Raw genomic sequence first — 20,603 nt, 5'->3', positions numbered from 1 at the left:
ACCCTGGCTTTCACCACCTGGTTACTTTTTCAGAGTGACCCCAATACCTTCAGAGTCCTGAATTTCCCCCAAACCACCTGCCCATGTGACCATCTGCTGAGGTTCCCAGAATTGTGAACTATTCTCAGCCTCAGCAAGTAAGAGTTTTGCTGTGTAGCAACTCCCTGCCACATCAGTAAACTCTTCAGGACTCTGCCCATCCAAACCTTGCCTTGCAGGTAACAAACAGTGAACCCCAACTCCCGAGTGTCCCAGAGATGTCTCCTTGTAGTGGCCAGCCCTCTCCTGGAACACTCACAGAAGTTAAGTTTGTTGCCCCTTAAATTAATGATCTTCAGTGTGTAGTCTATTTAAACTGGGGTTTGACAAACACTCATTTCAATTACAGCATTGAACTGGTTTATGGTAAAAGTAAAACAAGTGTATTTAATGAAAGGACATAGGATTAAGTGATACCAAGTATAAGGAATAAAGATAGAAAGGATTACAAGCAAACAAAAGTAACAATATGCTTCTAAGACTAAAACATAATTTCAGCAAGTTACAATCTTTGCCTAAGCATATTTCTCATCTAACTCAGTATCCAGAGACTTCAATCCCCTGGGTTGAAAGATCAAAGGTTCTGTGATTTCACAAGCTCTTGTCCCTTCCACTTTTTGCCTCTTTGATATCGCTCCAACGTTCATTGTCTCTGTTTCAAGAGGGAAGGAAGCTTCCTGCTGTTCTTCCTTTCCTATGGACCTTAATCCCCCTGCTGATTCATATGAAAATTGGGCTTCCGTTGTTTTGATTCCACACGGATTAATTTACATTGGAGACAGGTAGATAGCTGCCTTCTCTCCTGTCTGAGAGAGAACCTGTTTCTCCCTGTGTATGGTCAGCCTTTAAAGCGTAATATCGGTGAGTAGCCACAATTCCTCCTATCGTGTTAATGCAGACATTTCACAATTATCTCAATCAGCAGTGTGTCACTAGCTTTCATAAAAGACCATACTTGATACACATCTATATGGCAATGTTGCTTCAATTGCTTATCATTTGAAGTTCTACCCTCTGCCTTTACAGTTAAGAGGCTATCTCCCCCCAGTTACTAGTCTGATGGTTTTGTTTACCTTTTATGTAAATGTACCTTTATTGTCTCTGCCTGTTGACCAGGCTGGTCAGACAAGCAAAAACCCATTTCTTTGCCAAAGCAGATTGTGCTTATGTATTGCTTGCCAAACACATTTTAAGAACATAATTCTTTGTACACATCACATATATACAGCACATAAGAATATTAATGATCAATGAGTTATTAGTTTTCTAATGATATATTACATGCAACTTTTTGAGTGTAAGGAGTATGTCAGACCTGACAAGAATTGTTGTCAGAGTAGTGAACCACAAATGAGTCTCTGTGTCACAATACCCTTAAACGCTCCAAGAATAGGGTCTTCCCCTTCTTTGAATTACTGCCTAGATTATCCAGGATTTTCCACTCTCCTCCTGTTGAGCTGCCAGCCAAGGCACCTCAACCTCATTTGTCTGATCTTCACTCAAAATCAAGTGCCAACCAGCTGGCCATAAAGTACTCTAAAATTCTCCAAATGTCATCTGCCTTTCAACCTGAGCAGCCTCCAAACCCATTGGTGCCCTAGCCTTCAAGTCCGAGCAGCCCTCAAAGGGCCACAGCCATCCAACCAACAGCAGCCATTTGTTCTAGGCAAAAGTTTTAGATGAAAGGTGTTTACCCCATATTCTGAGCATTGTAAAATTGTCTAAAAATAGTGGTAGAGGATGAGGGACTCGCCTTTCATCTCTGGAGAATGGTTCAATTCTTGGCTCAGATCACAAAAGAAGTGAGTTTGGGGGGGGGGGGGTGTCTCATCCTTGTGTCTACAGTACATTAATCCAGATCACCCTACTGCCTAGTTTGAATGGCAGTCCGCTCAATAGAGTCCATGGACTGGGTTATCTGGAGGGCTGCAGATGAGGATTGACAGGTATTGGCAGAATGCAGAAGGGCCCCAAGACTGGAATAGCAGGAGTCTGTGGTTTAGGATTGAAGGGCATTGGCCAAGTTGTTTGCAGAGGGAGGTATGGGCTAAAATAGGGAACCTGGATAGAGGGGCATTGGCAAAGGTATGTGTCTGGGGAGGCTGAGAGTCAGTATTAAAGGACATCAGCAGAACTGGGGCACAATACTTGTCTAAACTCTTTCTCATAGTGTAGTACAAAATGTAGAGGTTTACACTAGGTTCTCTGCGGTTATACTTCAGTGATAGCGCTCTGGCATTGCTATACAAAAACGGTTTCATTTGTTCTTTTTTTGATGATTGGGTATATTTTGAACAGAATGAACCTTTGTCCCTTTGTGGTGTTTTTTTTTTTTAGCAAATTGCATGGGTCACTAATCACAAAAGAGCACTATGAAATGCAGTCTGGCGTTTTGTTAATGATACACCATATGTTTGTTCACTCTCTTTAATCACATGATCTGTTGCTCTATAGAATATCCTGTCTGTCCGGCCTAAACCAGTTTGGAGGGGAAGGTATTTTGGACTCAATCCAGATATATACTGTATGTTTTGGTTTGGAAATTGTATGTCAGTTCTAAACTGGTTGGTACAGTTCATTTTAACTTTTATTTACTGTATTCTCAACATTGTCTTCACTGCAATAATATTTCATCCCCAAATTTATGTTAAATAGACCACTGAGTGGCATAACTTGAGTTATACACCCAGGATATATGGTTTGGGGGTATTTCTGGCTACTAAAAATTTGTTCTAAACCTCTCAGATTTATAATACATAATATTTGAGAGGGGTGGAATATGTTATGAGAAAAATTAACACCAATTTACTAATGCTGCAAATGGCTCGCATAAGGTAATGTTGCCAAATGAACTGATAACTGTCACATCAATGATGGGCCTTATTATCCATACACCTATATCTGGTCATTGTACACATTGTACGCTACTGCAGTGAGAGAAGGGAGTATTCAGAATAATATAGGATCGCCTATGTGTTCTCCTCCAGCTCATTCATGTTTTCACAAACTACCGCAGATCATTATTCATCTTGGTCATTCCCTTTCTTTGATATTTTTTTTTTACAACCAAAAATTCCTTAGCATCATAATGAAGTAAGACATATTAGTACAGAAGGAGTGTATCACAAAGATTGGAATTGAGCCCATCGAGTTAACATTTTTTCCTCCTAACCTGTGTAGTCCATAGATAATGAAAAATGTGTACCTGCATATATGATACCAAATTTCCTCTAGATTTCCAAATCTCAGCCATGCCTCATGATTCCCCAGGAACTCAAAAGTTCGATTTTTTAAAAAAACTAAGAAGGATCATTACTGGGAATTCTAAAGATGTTAACAACATTTGGCAGTTAAGATTTCTGAGCAGTCGCAATTCTGTTAATAGTCTAAGAAAATTTGTTTCCAATTTCCAAGTCTCTTGTGAAGTCTCACTGTGCAGCCCATCCAGGATCTCCGTAGAGGTGTTCCGTGCTAGAGTTATTTCAGTTGGCAGCATGACAATCAAGGGCACTTCACAGAACCCAGGGGCTCTTTCGGAGATTACTGTTGAGATTCTGTGCTGTACTTGTAAAAGACTTAGCACAGAACGCGCAGTTCAGGAGGAGGGGAAGAGTGGGGTTGAAGTAGCTTTAAACCACCTTTGTAACCTCCCTTCCAGTTCTGGGCTGCTCTGGGGACTCGCACAGCCCCGAGCAAAACTTAGGGCTGCCAAAGTTATCCAGCCTGTTCCTGGCTGTCTATAGGACACAGTACTGCACAGAGTCTCCACAGGACTATCTGCAGACCTCCCACAGATGTAACCCTCTCCCCTCAGACATGTTCCCTTCATACCACCTGTGCTGGGGAAGGGTGGAGTCCTTGAAAGACATCCTGCAGCTGTCTTCTCAGTTCCTATGCTGGGGGAACTCTTTCCTGGTGTATCAAAGGCTTTTCTACCCCCTTTACATCTCTCCAGCTGTCTTACCCAGCACACAGATACACAGCGAGGTTGAGAATCTCACCCCAACTCTGATTTTGCAAACTCCAATTTTACAAACAATAATAATTTTTTAAAATGCCTCGGTCACTTTGCCCTATAATCTGCCACTGCCAAAGGAAGCCCGGAGCCTGGGCTGCCAGGTGGACGGGGGAAGCAGTGCTGGGGAGAAGTCCCCTCTCCCCAGCGGCCCCAGCAGCAGTGCTGGGTGGGGGAAGTCCCTTCTCCCCAGTGGCCCCTGACCAGCAGCCATGGGATGGGGGAAGCCCCCTTCCTCTACAGCGCTCCCCAACCCTGACCCCATCCCCCGCCACAGCCGTGGGACAGGGGAAGCCTCCCTCCGCCAGCAGCGCCTAACTCCATCCCCAGCAGCAGCCGTGGGATGAGGGGCTCCAGCAGCCCCCAACCCCGTCCCTGGCAGACAGTGCGGGACAGGGGAAGCCCCCAGCAGTGGCCCCCAACCCTATCCCTGGCAGAATCTGCAGGGGGGCAGAGCAAGCCCGCGTGCCCCAACTGCTCTCCAGCAGAAGCATGAAGTGGGCAAGGCGGGAGAAGCCCCAGCGCCCCAACCCTGGTCCCCCGCAGAAGCACGGGGGTGATAGGGGAAGCTCCAGTATCTGGACCCCGCTGCGGCCCTAGGACTGGAAGAGCTCTCACTCCCCACTGAAGTCCCGGGGCCGGGGCATGAGGAGAGAGCGTCTCTGGTCTTGGGGCTGCAGTGGGGTGGGTGGGGGCATGGAATGGGGAAGACCCTGGGTGGAACAGGGGCAGGCCCTGGGGAAGGGGCAGAAAGGGGTGCGGCTGTAGGCACTTGAAAGACCATGGACAAAACTACCAGTTTCAAGGACTTTACCTCCTGTCTCCAAGGAAGCAGCAAGCTGTTTTCCCAGGAGACTAAAGAGTTCAAAGTCTCTGAGGATGGAGAGTTACATGTCCAAAGCTGTCTAGTGGGACATGCTGACACAGAGGGAGACTATGCAAAGAAATTGGGCCTTCCCAGATCCAGAGAATGGTAAGCCTTAGGATAAAGCTAGATATTCATACAGTCTGTTTTATTGTGTTTAAGAGATATTTTGTCTTAAATGCTTTTGTCCTAAATAAATGGTACTTTGATTACTACCATCATTGCCCCAAAAGGAACAGAACTGCAGCTTCTGAGCCTAAGTCAAACCTGCTGAGACTTTCGTGGGTCGTACCAGGGGAGTGCCAGGCATGGTCAGTCTGAAAGTGAGGGAATCACATGATTCCATGCTGAGCCAGGTGATGGTTTGAGTCATGAGACCGGAAAAGGTGGTGCTCTCGATCGGACCCCCAGAAGGAGTCAGAGCTACAGGTACAGTTATCCCAATAACTGTGACAGCACATTTTTAGGGCTGAAGTCTAACTGCTTCCACAGTTTACTCTGGAGTCAAACCTCGTGGTAATGTTGGTGACTTAAAAATTCACTCATAATACTCTATATTGAAAATTAAGTAAGTACTTGAGAGTCCTTCTGCTCTCTGACTGTGAGAGATCTGCACATCCCATGTAACAATTCTACTTCGTACAGGACATTACCAGGGACCCAACAACACACTACTTGTGTTTCTGACTAGATGCAGGTCTTGCCCTCTGCAGGGCATGGCTTTCTTCTGCAGCAGATCCATTAGCATTGCCAGTGAAGAGGATTTATGCAGGGAGAGACGAGACTAGCATTCATCCCACAATAAGGCCGATTGTCCCAGGCTACCACATTCAGTTAAATGTTTACTTTTTTGTTTCACAACTGAACAAGAAGTGAAAGGTCAGAGAGGCCCAAATGCAGTGCAATGCCTTTTTCATTCATCTATTCACCTCTGGCCAAGACTCCAGCAGGAGACCATTGCTTTCCAGTCTTTTCCAGGAGGCTGAGGCATCAGATAGTAAATTAACACTCAGACAGTTCTTCCAGCCTAGTTTTGCACTCCTGTAGAAATCTCAGAAATCTGAAACTATTCTGACAAGATTATATAAAGAGGAATTATGGGAATATTTTTTCAATCCTTCCCCTTTTTAGCCGGGCCTCAGGGTTTGTTAATGGAGAAACTCTGACCTCTTGGAATTGCCCCTCAGGGCTGACCTTTTGGCCCACACTTGAAAAAACTTTTTTAGCAAAGATAAAAGCTATTAACATGCAAAGCTTTCCACAACCCGAGATAAAACTTTCCCCTGGCCAGTCACAATGGTTAAAATTCTACCCACAGAAATTCAGACTCCTTCCCAGTGGAATTTACAAACATCTACCAAGTGCAAATGAGACCAGCAATAGAGGCTCATTGGGAATGGGACTCCATGGCCTACCCACTGGTTATGAGATAATTAATTGCTTTTTGCTCCTGCAGAACTTGAAACATTCATCAAGCTGCCTATTTGTTTGTGCAGTCACGTGAGCAAAGCCAAACTGCTTGGACAACTAGTCTAGTCACATGGATCTGAAAGAGCGCTCTCTCTCTCTCTCTCCCAACTGAACTCAGATAAGAGAGAAAATAATTTAATTTAGTTTACTGATGACCTCCCAGCATGGTTGGTAAGGTGTTTCCGAGGGAGGATATACAGTATACCTCTACCTCGATATAACACTGTCTTCGGGAGCCAAAAAATCTTACCGTGTCATAGGTGAAACCACGTTATATTGAACTTGCTTTGATCCACCAGAGTGCGCAGCCCCGCCCCCCTGGAGCACTGCTTTACCGCGTTATATCTGAATTCGTGTTCTATCGGGTCACGTTATATCGAGGTAGCGGTGTATGTAGTTATTAGACAGACTGGGACTGTGTAATTTCTAGTAGTGATTCTCCAGTAATTTGAAAACACATGGTTCAGCATGGTGGTGAGAACCCAGACTGTATAGTGTGGCTGTGAATGTCTGTATGGGGTAGACAGGAGGAAGAAAAATATAATTTATCATTTGTAAATGTGCTGTACAAAAGAGAGTATCAGTAAAACTTTAAATGTGATGATTAACTTGCAGCTGGGCTCTACAGAGACCAAAAGGAACCTTCCATTCACCTTCAGTTAACTTAGTTTAGCTGAAGTACAGGAGACAACTTTCAGATTTTGCCAGTGTGTGGAATGTCCTGAATCACAAAGAGGCAGCAAGGGAGAAGTACCAGTCCCAGTCTCCTGCATCTGTCATCATTAAGTTATGCAATATACTTTTTTTTTTGCCAGGGGGGGCGTGTTATTAAAAATCTCAACTGAGCCATCTGTCTGGAGTAATAAACAGAAGCAGGAACTGATTTTTGAGGATCCCAAACCTTCTGTGTTAGGCAGGACAAGAAATTTGTTCTTTGCTCTGTGATGCTCTCAGTAGGGAGTTCAACTCTGGTGAAACCTGGACTAATTCCTTGATCATAGTCTGAGTGAGGCATTGCCTCAGGATAGAGGTTGCTATAATCTATTATAACTAGAATGTATTAGTGCCGTCATTTGCACTCTTCTCCAAGGGCCCACTTGTGTCTCACTGAAGCTGGGTATTAACCGGGGCAGGGCCGACCCTATGGGTGGGTGATGTGTGTGACTGCCCAGAGCGCCATGGTCAGGGGATGCTGTTGAGTGCCGTAAGCTGGTGGGCCTATGAATGCAAGTGAGCTTAGGGCTGGAGCACCTGGCCAGCTAGGTGGGGGGCTGGTGATACCACCTGGAGCTGCCAGCCTGGTGGGGAAGTGCAGGCAGCAGGGCTTGCCCTGGCGGAACCAGCAGCCCAGTCCCTGGGTCCCCCCTTCCTGTGGGCATGGGTGGTGGCCATGCATCTGCTTTCCTCCAGGTAGGTGGTCAAGGGGTATATGGATGGGGAGCCCCTGGGCTCAGAAACTCTTCCCTGTGCAGCCTGGCCAGGCTCTGAGGCCAGGTGCTGGTCCTCCCTGTGCTGCACGCTGCTGTTCTCAAACTCGCAGGAAGGCACCAAAATACAAGTTCACCCGTAAGGCCGACCAGGAGCGTAAGAACTAAGGGTACTTTGAAGCTTCCACCCATTGACATTCCAGACAGGAGGAACAGGAATTGAAAGTCTCCTGTACATCCCCTGGCCAATAAAGCTGTCCTTCCTCAGACATCCAGTGCAGGGCAGTTCAGGAATCAGTCAGTTGCAGGATCCCAAGAAACCAGGATACCAGTAACTGATATCAGACCTCTCCAGTTTGGGGAATTTGATCTATTTGACAGAGCATATCCCTTCACCGCTCAAAGTGGGGTTATTGCTGTATACACACAGAGAAATTCTGAAATTGGAAGATGAAAACTCTCACTCACATGATAGAACCATAATGGAACCATTGTTTTTGTTTGTTCTGTGACAGATTTAAGTCTTGGAGGCCACACACATGCAGGGAAATGACCAGTGCATAATTCTGAGTCTACAGACATAGTCGGATCCTGGTCCCATTGAAGTTGGTGAAAGAATTACATGTCTGTCTCATCTTACGCTGGGGTTACATTCCGCAGTCAGCGCCTAAAGCAAAAATCACATATAGTCAAAATTACATTGAGTGTAATGGCGGGCGAAATCACCCACACTACAGAAACAGTATTTAAATTGTTATTTTTCTCTTTGTTTTTTGTTTTGTTTTTGCCGACCATGTAAAGCTGAAATCGCACATGTTAAATGCGCCTAAGATGTGACAGACCTGTACCATTAACTTCCATGTCATCAGGATTTGGCACACAACTGGTAAAATTACAAGCTTCTTGAGGGTTGTGTTCAGGGATTGCTCAGTTCTGAAATAGGCAAGATGTGCAAATTAAGCATATGTACAAAACTACTTGGTTTGGGAGTTAGGGGCATCTCCCTCTTGCAGGTTTGTATCTAATGGCTCCTGGCCAGTCATGCTGGGTTCCTCCAGCTTTCATGTTCCTCTCCAAGCCCTCAGCCCCTGTCTCTTGTTAGAATTTGTAAGCAGACTGTTTCTCAGAGGCTTCTGCAGAGAGACCTGACTCCTCTCCAGTATGCTGGGCTCAGCTCAGGTCCTTCCCACTTTCCTCAGAAAGGAAATGATGATGAGCCAGGCTAGGCTACCATGCACACCTGCAGCTTACTCAGGGCCGGTGCTTCCACTAGGCGACCCTAGGCGGTCGCCTAGGGCGGCACGATTTGGGGGGCGGCATTTAGCCATCCTCGGCGGAAATTCGGCGGCGGGGGATCCTTCTGCTCCGGGTCTTCAGCGGAAATTCGGCGGCGGGTCCTTCACTCGCTCCGGCACCCACCACCAAATGCTCAGAGGAGGAGTGCTGCCGCTTTGGGCTTGTCTATACTTACCGCGCTGGTTCGGCGGCAGGCAATCGAACTTCTGGGTTCGATTTATCGCGTCTAGTCTGGACGCGATAAATCGAACTCAGAAGTGCTCCCCGTCGACTCCGGTAATCCTGCTCGCCGCGAGGAGTACGCGGAGTCGACGGGGGAGCCTGCCTGCCGGGTCTGGACGGCGGTAAGTTCGAACTAAGGTATGTCGACTTCAGCTACGTTATTCACGTAGCTGAAGTTGCGTACCTTAGTTCGATTTGGGGGTTTAGTGTAGACCAAGCCTTAGGGCGGCAAAAACCCTGGCGCTCCTCCTGAGCTTACTGCAAAATAAGCTTTGCTGCTCAGTTCAGTGGGGAAGAAAATCATCTTTGACCTTCTATAAATATTTTGGCAAAGCAGCTCTCCTGAGACAAGATTTGTCTTTCCAAGTCAATATTACCATGTGGGCAAAGACAACACCTCTTCCTTTATTCATAAAGTTTTTATGTTCGGTGTGCTAAGCTGTCTTTAGGAAAAAGAAGAACAGGAGTACTTGTGGCACCTTAGAGACTAACAAATTTATTAGAGCATAAGCTTTCGTGGACTACAGCCCACTTCTTCGGATGCATATCAAAAGAAGTGGGCTGTAGTCCACGAAAGCTTATGCTCTAATAAATTTGTTAGTCTCTAAGGTGCCACAAGTACTCCTGTTCTTCTTTTTGTGGATACAGACTAACACGGCTGTTACTCTGTAAGCTGTCTTTGAGGCCTGAAAAGAACAACGCTGCATTTTTATAACACTTTTCATTTGAGGATATCAAAGTGGTTTAAAAACATATTAATGAACCATTTCAACCCCACTATATCACTCCCATTGTACAGACTGGGAAACTGAGATGCAGAGGCGTTAAGTGACCTGCATGAATGGTTTTTACATGATTGAATTTTCAGTCTTCCATTACTTAAAAAGGAAATAAGCTCATGTCACAAAGATGAAGCAATTGGGTTTGGAATTTACATTTTGCATCAAGGAGGTCATTGTCTCAGACTTGTTAAGTCTCTAAAGTTTGTGCACAACATGAAGTGTACATCTCAACTTTTCTCCAGCTGACTCAGAAAACCACCTGCCTGTGCCACAGTTAAACCATTCTCAGACAGACAGTCCTAACTGATGACATAGGGATTTTACTAAACTAATCAAGAGATTTGGAAGGGACGCAGCCTTTCAGCTAGTACAGAATTTAAATGGAAATCTCCATATTGCTCTTTAAAATATGCTCCCAGTAGTTTGTGCAAAAATTAGAAGGCCAAGCCCTCTGCTTTATGTACAGGGGTATGTTCAGTGTGACTGGCTGTATGTATAACAGTGCAGTGTAAATAATACATCAGAACTGAGTCACTTACAGCTCAGTGACACTGAATGAAAAAGGAATGCCTCTCACGCTGGTCATGTTGCCTAATATGGATGGGCAGATGTTATTGCAAAAGGCAGCATCAATGACCCAGATGAGCTCCTCCCCATCAGGAAATTGTTCCTGATCTTCTGGACAAGACAAGAAAGGGGATTTGGGAATAATTTTCTCTGCAGAGTCATCTGTAGTAGAACAGAACAAGTATAAATTCAACTTTGTGAAGGATCTGCAGAAACCCCAAAGCAATCTAGCACAGGAATTCTCAAACTCATTTGAGATATTGTTAAGGATTTTTCTCTCTCTAAGTGTGGTTCTCTGTCTGAATCTATTTCTGATGGGATACCAAATCGAGAAAAGGTTTGTTCCAGTAAAACACGAGTGGTGGTCAAAGCCATTGCATTTCTCGTAGGATAGGCCTCCATCCAGCGTGTAAAGACATCTACCACTACTAGACAATACAGGTTACCCTTTTTGGACCGAGAAAGTGGCCCTATTAAATCAATTTGAAGGCGGTACCAGGGACTGTCCGCCAGATGGTGATACATGAGATGCTTGATGGGCCTGGTATCGATGTTGTTCTCCGCACACCGAAGACATGATCTAATATAACCTCCTGTGCTTTTCTAGATAAACAATTGGTCAGGTCTTGAATTTGACCGGTTAATCTGCCTACTTGTGTCACTCCCACGGAGGCCTGATCGTTTAGCGTCTCAATTCGGGAGGACAGCCCACCTACTTCAGCTTCCTGTGCTGATGTCTGAGCTTTAGCATCTGCTATTTGTTTGTCCTGCGCAGCCGCCGTGACTAACAACTCCTCAGTCACCGCTAGGAGTCCAAACAGCAGTGCTTGTTTCTGTTTCTTGTGAGATGGTTTTGGTCGTCCATCGACAAAACCCACCAAAAGTTGTTGTGAAGTATTCCAGGCTTCCCACCCCTGGAACACTCCTAGCCTCCAGGGATCATTTCCCTTCACTAGTCTTTTTACTGCCGCCCTAATGGGTGTGTCTCCCTCTGATGTTACCCGCGACCCAAAACAGTTTACCCAAGTGCACATCTTAGTTAATGATCAGGTAAACTCTGGTGAAGTGTTTAACCACCCCCTTAAAGGAACCTTGGTTCCTTCCCAGCAGGTCTTGTTGTTACTGCGGCTATATGAGAGAGGTTCTCCTCCTCTCAGGCCTTTGGGATTGCTTAGTGCGTTGGGGAATGCCCACTCACACCCAAACTAAGCAACAGCAACGCTGTGCTGCCCTTGAGCGCCCCCTACTGGACCCTGCGCTAGTATTGCACTGTGTTAATGAGGTGTCACCCTCACCACCCCTCCTTGGGAGCGAGAGACCTCTCCCGGTTCCCCGCCAGAGAGTACACATGCTCCTGAGGATACGCTCACTCAAACCTCCAACAGTCAACCGCTATTTAGCGATTTGTCGCTGCAGAGAAGCTGCGTCCTGGGTAGCTAATCTGATCAGCAGTACCTCACACAGTGTCCCATCTCCTGGGCGCCTCAACCCAGCCGAGAAGTTGAGATCTTAAGTCTCAAAATGGTGTCGCTGTGCCAGATCTACTCTCCCAGCACTGTTTCAGAGGGGAAGATCCCAAGGTGGAATCACCTCAATGGGGTCTCAACAGTACAGCGATTCCCTGCGGCCAAGCTGCTTACTGCCCCTCCGTACTGCCACCCACTGTGGCCTACCCCGAGCAGATTCAACGGCCACTGCCACCAGCTGCCTTGCCACTTCCACTCACTCCCAAATTCCACGTGCGCTGCGGAATGGGACTCTCACTCTCCTCGCACTCACTAACTCACACAGCCCAAGGGGGTCTCGAATCTCCAGTGATAAAATAAAATGAACAGGGACAACTGAAATAAGGGAAAGGGAGTCCTATTGACTGATGGAAAACAAGGAATCCCAAAACAAATGTATTAGGGATCCCTTCGTGGTCGCCAAATCTGTAAGGATTTTTATCTCTCTAGGCCGATCTGATCAGAAGATCTCGGGGAGCCTTACAATTTACCTCCCGCTGAGTCCCCCTTTTAAGCCCATCTATCAGAGCTGACTCCAAATGAATAACACACGCACAAATGTAAAACAACCAACAACACTTTATTTGCTAAGGGGAGAGGAAGGAAGGGAAAGGGGAATGTATTAATGATTTTGGAGATTCGGAATAATACACAGGCACACACATGCACTTATAATACAAGCTGTTCTTCTATCTTTACAGACGTCTGCGATAAAGGGGCTGCAGGATCCAGATGACAGAAGCCAGCGATGAAAACCGACTGTGGACAACAGATGAAATAGATAGGTACATATCCCTATTTTAACTCCCACCCTAACCCGATTTGCGTCGTCCTGAGTGCACGATTGATCTAACTAATCAGACCAGATCCGTGTATGCAAGTTTGCTTTCCCAAAACAACAAACAAACAACCCCAACTTAACTAGTAAGTAACTATTGCAGGTCAATAGCCAGTGCCAAGATTGTACTGCACTACAAGAGCGAGCTAGACACCTGAACCTCTGACAACTCAAAATCTCGGAGCCAGGGCCCCTGGCCCCTCCCCTCACTGGTCTTTATAGGGAGCTGTTGCTGGGCAAGGTCAGATTCCTGCTCTTTCCATTTTCCCGCCTTTTCCGAGGAACAAGAACCTGACCCAAAATGGAGGTCGCCTTATCCTTTTACCAAAACAAAATGGCCTTTTGATTTACAGAACTTATTTTAACTTTTATACATAATAATTTGGCAAACATGTAAACTGAAATTAACAATATGGACCACATCCCAACTGAGAGCTTGTTATGGAGTAACAGCCCCCTCCCATTTGGGACACCACAGACTCAGCTACTCCCACTGATAGTTACATCACTGTAGCACCTGCATCAATTGCTTTCATGGAAAACTCACATTCGGGAAACATATAATCTATTTTTAGCTTTTAATGCAATTTAGCATCTGGAAATATCCTCCAGGATCAATGGGTTTATCTCATGAGAGTGTTTCTAATTAAGCCAATCACCTGTGACAATCTAGTTAATTGCTCTTGAAGTCAAAATGGCCAAGAGTTTGTTTCTGCAACTGAGGGAGAAATGACCACTGAAAACTTGTGAAAAGGCTATCTTGGTATTCTGTATGTTAGCGGTAAATGTAAAATTGGTGCCTGGCATGTCCAAACATTGTCCAAAATTGCTTAAACTATCCTCCTCATCAGGCAGTTGAAAACCCTGAACATCAATATCTGTGCCTTATCTGAGCTGCACTGGCCAGGAAGTGTAGAAAACAAAGTTGAGTACTATACATTTTTGTTCTCAGGCAACCCTGCTAGATTCCTTGAGCAAGTGTAGATTATGGTACTCTCACCCAGTGGCAGAGAAGAATTGTAGGATTGGCACATGATTCATGAGCAATTTATCAGTGTCTGATTCTGTACTGGCTGCAGGCATCATACCATCATCTCTGTTTATGGTCCCACCAACACCAAGATCAAAGATACAGCTGCAAATAATTATCAGCAATTGCTGACAATTGATAATGAAATCTTGATAAAAGACATTGTCACAACAGTGAGCAACATTAATGCACAAATAAGAAAGGATAATGCCACCTGGGTAAATACGCTCAGGAAGTTTAGTATGGGACAGAAGAACAGGAATAGGCAGGTATTGCACTGTTGTTGGTCCTAGGGAAAACCTTTATTTCTGAGATAATGTCTCGAATCAGTATTGCACTTCATGGCAAAGTGTGGCTTAGGGCACCTTTAGACATGGCCATTCCACTATCGACCAAATCTTTTCTTTGAGAGAGCTTTTTGAGAAGAAGGGTGAATTTAATAAGCCGTACAAAGCACTCATAGACTTTCCTCAGGCCTTTGAGTCACTGCATGGAGCAAGTTTATTGGATCCGATGTGGCAACTTGGCATCCATCCGAAGATAGTGTCCTTGATAAACGAGCTCTATAATGGAACAGAAAGCAGTGTTTGAGTCAATGGTACATGGCATGGTTTCTGGCCGCACAGGAGTTCCTCAAGTCTGCGTTTCAGCTCCACTGTTGTTCAATATTGGCATGTATTGGTTGATGAATAATTTTGAGGAGTCAGCTACTGGTGGCAATGAACTGAACACCATTTTACTCTGAGCCCTGAAATGCATTAATGACCTTGCCTTGTTGGCTCAGGTGGGTGACTGCTGGAGCTGATGGCTGATCTGGTCAGGAAAGAAGTAGCATGCATTGGTCAGATTATTAATCTGGACAAAACTAAGTCCCTGACCATTACCATCAAGCAGCATCCAATGCTAGATTACAACCTGTTCAGTAGTAACCTGTCCAAAGAGGATATCGCACAGGTAGCAGCTGTTAAGTACTTGGGTAGCATCATAGACAGGGCTGGGATATGTTCGAAAGATGTGGATATTCATATAGCAGCTTCTGCACCATATTCTGCAGCTTCTGTGGAGATGTCAGAACATCAGGTTTACTACAGTGCTGTGGATATATAGAACCACGATTATACCAATTCTCTTGGAAGGCAGTGAAACATGGGTGCTAAGAAACACTAAAGAACAACGAATTGACATTTTCAGTTTGTATTGTTTTTGTCAGCTGCTCCATATTAAGTGGTAGGACAAGATCAGCAATGAGGATATTCATAGCCAAACCCAGCAACCATCTCCATTAGCACTGGTTTAATTTTACCAACTTTCTTGGTATGGATATATTACTAGACCAATGAATTATGAAGTGCATTTGCCAAGGAAAGCCTCTATGCAGTCAACAATCATACTATTGCCAAAAGTCTTGAAGGTGTGCTAAGCTCACTAATGACTGAGGTAGACTGAACAGCCAGACAGACCATTTTAAGGACCTAGCTAGAGATCAATTCAGGTGATGCTCGATCTGCAAGGAGGTTACGTCCCTTTTGGGTTTGTCTTGATGATGATGTGCATTTGGAACTGAAGAGGAGGAGACAGCAGAGTGTGACCAGCCAGCTTTCTCCATGGAGCAGTTTGAGAACCTCTGCTCTAGCAAACACTTCCGAGTCACAGGGGTTTGATGCTTGATGCATAGAAAAGTAAATTCCAAATCCTCCAATGACTTCCAGGAGCTCACCAAGCGTTTCTGCAGTTGCCTAGTTTTTTGAAGCTCTTCCACACCACCTTCATATACTCCCTTTTCCCATGCTCCCTATGCCCTGATCTAGGTTTCTTAATTTGTCCCATGGTCCTCTATCTCTGTTTGACTCCCCAGTACCATTCCCTTGATCTTCCATGCTCCTCTTTCCATGATACTTCCACCCTCTGTACCTTTCTTCAACACCCAGTGCTCCGACAGATGTTTTTGTAAATGCACCTTTCCCTCATTCATGATTCATTAACACCCAGTCATGGGCTACAGAAAAGATGCTGGCTCCTTTCCTTCATGTGATTAAAAAAGAGCTGCTAGAAACTGGAAAGTGGTTCATTTACTGGAGATGGGCAGTCAGAAGATTGGGACATGACTCACTTAGATGACTCCAACCATTTGGACTTTCCAGGACATCTTCTAGTCACTGGGCTTCATACCAAGGCCAATGCTGTTTCTAAACCTTATTTCTTTGTTAAATTTAAAAATTTGTTTTGTAAAATGCAAACAAATGGAAAAGAAAATATATAGAGATAAATATGTTATGTAATGAGAGAAGGTGGGATGGGGCTGGTTCACATATGTGCTGCATAAATATCCATATTTGGTTTTATAGATTTATGTAAAATACCAAGTGTTAATTGCTTATTTATTTTAATTAAAGTAATAATTCACTGGTGTCAGGATACTAAGTGAAGGCTCCAGTTTGTTTGTAAACATAAATCCTCTCAAAATTGTATATTACAAGGATGGAAAATATCCAGTGTTTCATAAGTAATTGAGAAGTGCTTGGTAAAATAACTTTACAGATATATTTTTAATAGATATTAAAAGTTTCCTCATGTTCTTAGTTTGTTTTTTACTGTAACTGATCTGTGTATTAATAAAGAAATATTCAGTGTTAGATTGTTTTCTCCGTGTTGAGCATTGCAATAGTAGGTTGAGTATCATCCCTTCTACGTAGAAGTCATAGACAGCACATACGTTGCTAGTATTTTACAGTACATAATCAGTTCACGATCAATAAACAAGTTCTACGTAAACTGCATTTCTCCCTGAGAGTTTGACTGCCTGGTCAGAGAGTTGAACAACCAGACCAGTTATGACCTCTGGAACATCATAACCCATGGATGGAATCTGGACAGGAAAGGCAGTCTCTTAGTCATGGGGACACAGTGTGTTGTGCAATTCATTTAATCATTCATGCATGCCCGGAAGCAGCTGGATGAGCATGGGCATGACTGTAAAATAGACTTTCTTTTATAATTTTCAGATAGGGTTATTTCCTGCCAGCAGGAAGGAGGAGCCAAGTGCAGCTGTCAGAGCCCATCAGAAGCTGACATAGGAGTGAACCTCCATCTAGCCAAATAAGAGCAGGAGTATTCATGAATGATTCATAAACTGGTTTTCAAATGATAAAAGATAGTTATGACTCATGGAGGAAAAGCTTTAGTGCCCTAAATTCTGACGTTTCTGGGATCTAGACTAGAGTCTTACTGTACTAACTCACGTATGCCACTAATTAGCATATTTTTACTCATCTTGCTTCTAGTAACCACAATGTGGTATTGGCGTAATATGACACATTTTTCAAAACCTCGTGTTTGACAATATTTGTTAAACTGCCAAGTTTGGCTACACTTTTCAGCATGAATCACCAGAAAACATCTGGTTTAAAAGTAGATGCTACAATTATAGCCACAGCTGATATACTGAGCAATGCTCTTGAGATGGCTTCCTTGTTCTAATGGGTGTGTTTGCTGCTGAAGGCAAACGGACGTGAAATTGAACAATATAGGCACAAGTGCAAATTGACACAGAAAATGCCACCAATAATCTTGTCAGTCTGCTCTCCCGACACAAAACAAATGCTGAAATAGTATTTCCCAGCATTTGTGATTTGGTACATTGTCAAATAATCCAGAGGAGCAGGATTCACATAGAAAAAAACACCGCATGTTAACAAGTCTCAGAGGGCTCCTGTCTCTGGACGGTCCCACAGGGAGACACCAAGGCCTGCATGTCACTGGGCTGTGCTAGAGCCCAAGCCCTGTCTGAGATTTACCCTGTGGGAAGATCAGCAATACCTGCCGCCAGGACCTAAGGGATTTTATTTAGATTTTCCTTATATCAGTCTGTGGAAGGAATATTCTCAAGCCATTTTTCACTCACATTTAACCACTAGTGCAAACAAACATGGTCAGTGTATTTAACAGGGCAGCTGCCATAACCTTTCACTTTGTAGCATGCCACCTCCCCTTAATGAATCCTATACCTTACTCCTAACAACATCAATGGTAGTGACACACACACACCCTACCTGATGTCTTTAAGATAATCAAATGTCTTCATACTGTCTTTTTCCACAGCAGCAGCTCTTGAATGGATAGGACAAGCAATTCAAAATCTCTCTGAAGTATTTGATTTTCCCCAGTAATGCAGTATTATTTTCCCCCATCTATCAGAATCTGTGCGGTTGCTACATGCTGAGGAATAGATTCATAGATTCTAGGACTGGAAGGGACCTCGAGAGGTCATCGAGTCCAGTCCCCTGCCCGCATGGCAGGACCAAATACTGTCTAGACCATCCCTGATAGACATTTATCTAACCTACTCTTAAATATCTCCAGAGATGGAGATTCCACAACCTCCCTAGGCAATTTATTCCAGTGTTTAACCACCCTGACAATTAGGAATTTTTTCCTAATGTCCAAAGACCTCCCTTGCTGCAGTTTAAGCCCATTGCTTCTTGTTCTATCCTTAGAGGCTAAGATGAACAAGTTTTCTCCCTCCTCCTTATGACACCCTTTTAGATACCTGAAAACTGCTATCATGTCCCCTCTCAGTCTTCTCTTTTCCAAACTAAACAAACCCAATTCTTTCAGCCTTCCTTCATAGGTCATGTTCTCAAGACCTTTAATCATTCTTGTTGCTCTTCTCTGGACCCTTTCCAATTTCTCCACATCTTTCTTGAAATGCGGTGCCCAGAACTGGACACAATACTCCAGCTGAGGCCCAACCAGAGCAGAGTAGAGCGGAAGAATGACTTCTCGTGTCTTGCTCACAACATACCTGTTAATACATCCCAGAATCATGTTTGCTTTTTTTGCAACAGCATCACACTGTTGACTCATATTTAGCTTGTGGTCCACTATAACCCCCAGATCCCTTTCTGTCGTACTCCTTCCTAGACAGTCTCTTCCCATTCTGTATGTGTGAAACTGATTTTTTCTTCCTAAGTGGAGCACTTTGCATTTGTCTTTGTTAAACTTCATCCTGTTTAACTCAGCCCATTTCTCCAATTTGTCCAGATCATTTTGAATTATGACCCTGACCTCCAAAGCAGTTGCAATCCCTCCCAGTTTGGTATCATCCGCAAACTTAATAAGTGTACTTTCTATGCCAATATCTAAGTCGTTAATGAAGATATTGAACAGAGCCGGTCCCAAAACAGACCCCTGCGGAACCCTACTCGTTATGCCTTTCCAGCAGGATTGGGAACCATTAATAACAACTCTCTGAGTACGGTTATCCAGCCAGTTATGCACCCACCTTATAGTAGCCCCATCTAAATTGTATTTGCCTAGCTTATCGATAAGAATATCATGCGAGACCATATCAAATGCCTTACTAAAGTCTAGGTACACCACATCCACAGCTTCTCCCTTATCCACAAGACTCGTTATCCTATCGAAGAAAGCTATCAGATTGGTTTGACATGATTTGTTCTTTACAAAGCCATGCTGGCTGTTCCCTATCACCTTACCACCTTCCAAGTGTTTGCAGATGATTTCCTTAATTACTTGCTCCATTATCTTCCCTGGCACAGCAGTTAAACTAACTAACTGGTCTGTAGTTTCCTGGGTTGTTTTTATTTCCCTTTTTATAGATGAGCACTATATTTGCCCTTTTCCAGTCTTCTGGAATCTCTCCCGTCTCCCATGATTTTCCAAAGATAATAGCTAGAGGCTCAGATACCTCTTCTATTAGCTCCTTGAGTATTCTAGGATGCATTTAATCAGGTCCTAGTGACTTGCAGGCATCTAACTTTTCTAAGTGATTTTTAACTTGTTCTTTTTTTTATTTTATCTGCTAAACCTACCCCCTTCTCATTAGCATTCACTATGTTAGGCATTCCTTCAGACTTCTCGTGGAAGACCGAAACAAAGAAGTCATTAAGCATCTCTGCCATTTCCAAGTTTCCTGTTACTGTTTCTCCCTCTTCACTGAGCAGTGGGCCTACCCTGTCTTTGGTCTTCCTCTTGCTTCTAATGTATTGATAAAAAGTCTTCTTGTTTCCCTTTATTCCTGTAGCTAGTTTGAACTCATTTTGTGCCTTTGCCTTTCTAATCTTGCCCCTGCATTCCTGTGTTGTTTGCCTATATTCATCCTTTGTAATCTGTCCTAGTTTCCATTTTTTACATGACTTCTTTTTATTTTTTAGATCATGCAAGATCTCGTGGTTAAGCCAAGGTGGTCTTTTGCCACATTTTCTATCTTTCCTAACCAGCGGAATAGCTTGCTTTTTGGCCCTTAATAGTGTCCCTTTGAAAAACTGCCAACTCTCCTCAGTTGTTTTTCATTGGCACCCTGACAGCAGGATTGTCTGGCTATGTAGACTCTCTCCTCAGGCCCTACGCTACCAGCACTCCCAGCTAACTTCGAGACACCACTGACTTCCTGAGGAAACTACAATCCATTGGTGATCTTCCAGAAAACACCATCCTGGCCACTATGGATGTAGAAGCCCTCTACATCTAAATGATCAATTTTAATTTGCAGTGTAGTGTTGGCTTTTTTTTAATGGGTAAAAGGTTA

At 44.2% G+C, this 20,603-nt stretch overlaps 2 protein-coding genes across 8 annotated transcripts in view; one reads left to right on the top strand and one right to left on the bottom strand.

Moving 5' to 3' along the window:
- ERRFI1 (ERBB receptor feedback inhibitor 1) overlaps positions 1–20,603 on the top strand; it is a 98,627-nt gene that overhangs the window by 8,688 nt on the left and 69,336 nt on the right. The window contains exons 1-2 of one of the 4 annotated variants that reach the window (XM_054008972.1): positions 629–900; positions 12,890–12,973. The gene's annotated coding sequence lies outside the window, so the exon portion shown is untranslated. Of the gene's footprint in view, positions 1–628; positions 901–1,919; positions 1,986–5,331; positions 5,349–12,889; positions 12,974–20,603 lie in introns of those variants that run through there. The other 3 variants (XM_054008974.1, XM_054008976.1, XM_054008975.1) reach the window with 3 other exon arrangements.
- The window catches only part of SLC45A1 (solute carrier family 45 member 1), a 152,728-nt gene that overhangs the window by 92,787 nt on the left and 39,338 nt on the right, over positions 1–20,603 (bottom strand). The window lies entirely within an intron of this gene.

This window comes from Malaclemys terrapin, chromosome 19 (assembly GCF_027887155.1).
Source record: "Malaclemys terrapin pileata isolate rMalTer1 chromosome 19, rMalTer1.hap1, whole genome shotgun sequence".
Lineage (NCBI taxonomy): Eukaryota > Metazoa > Chordata > Testudines > Emydidae > Malaclemys > Malaclemys terrapin.
The sequence above is the reverse complement of the archived record's forward strand: the minus strand, read 5'-3'. Positions and strand labels throughout refer to the sequence as shown.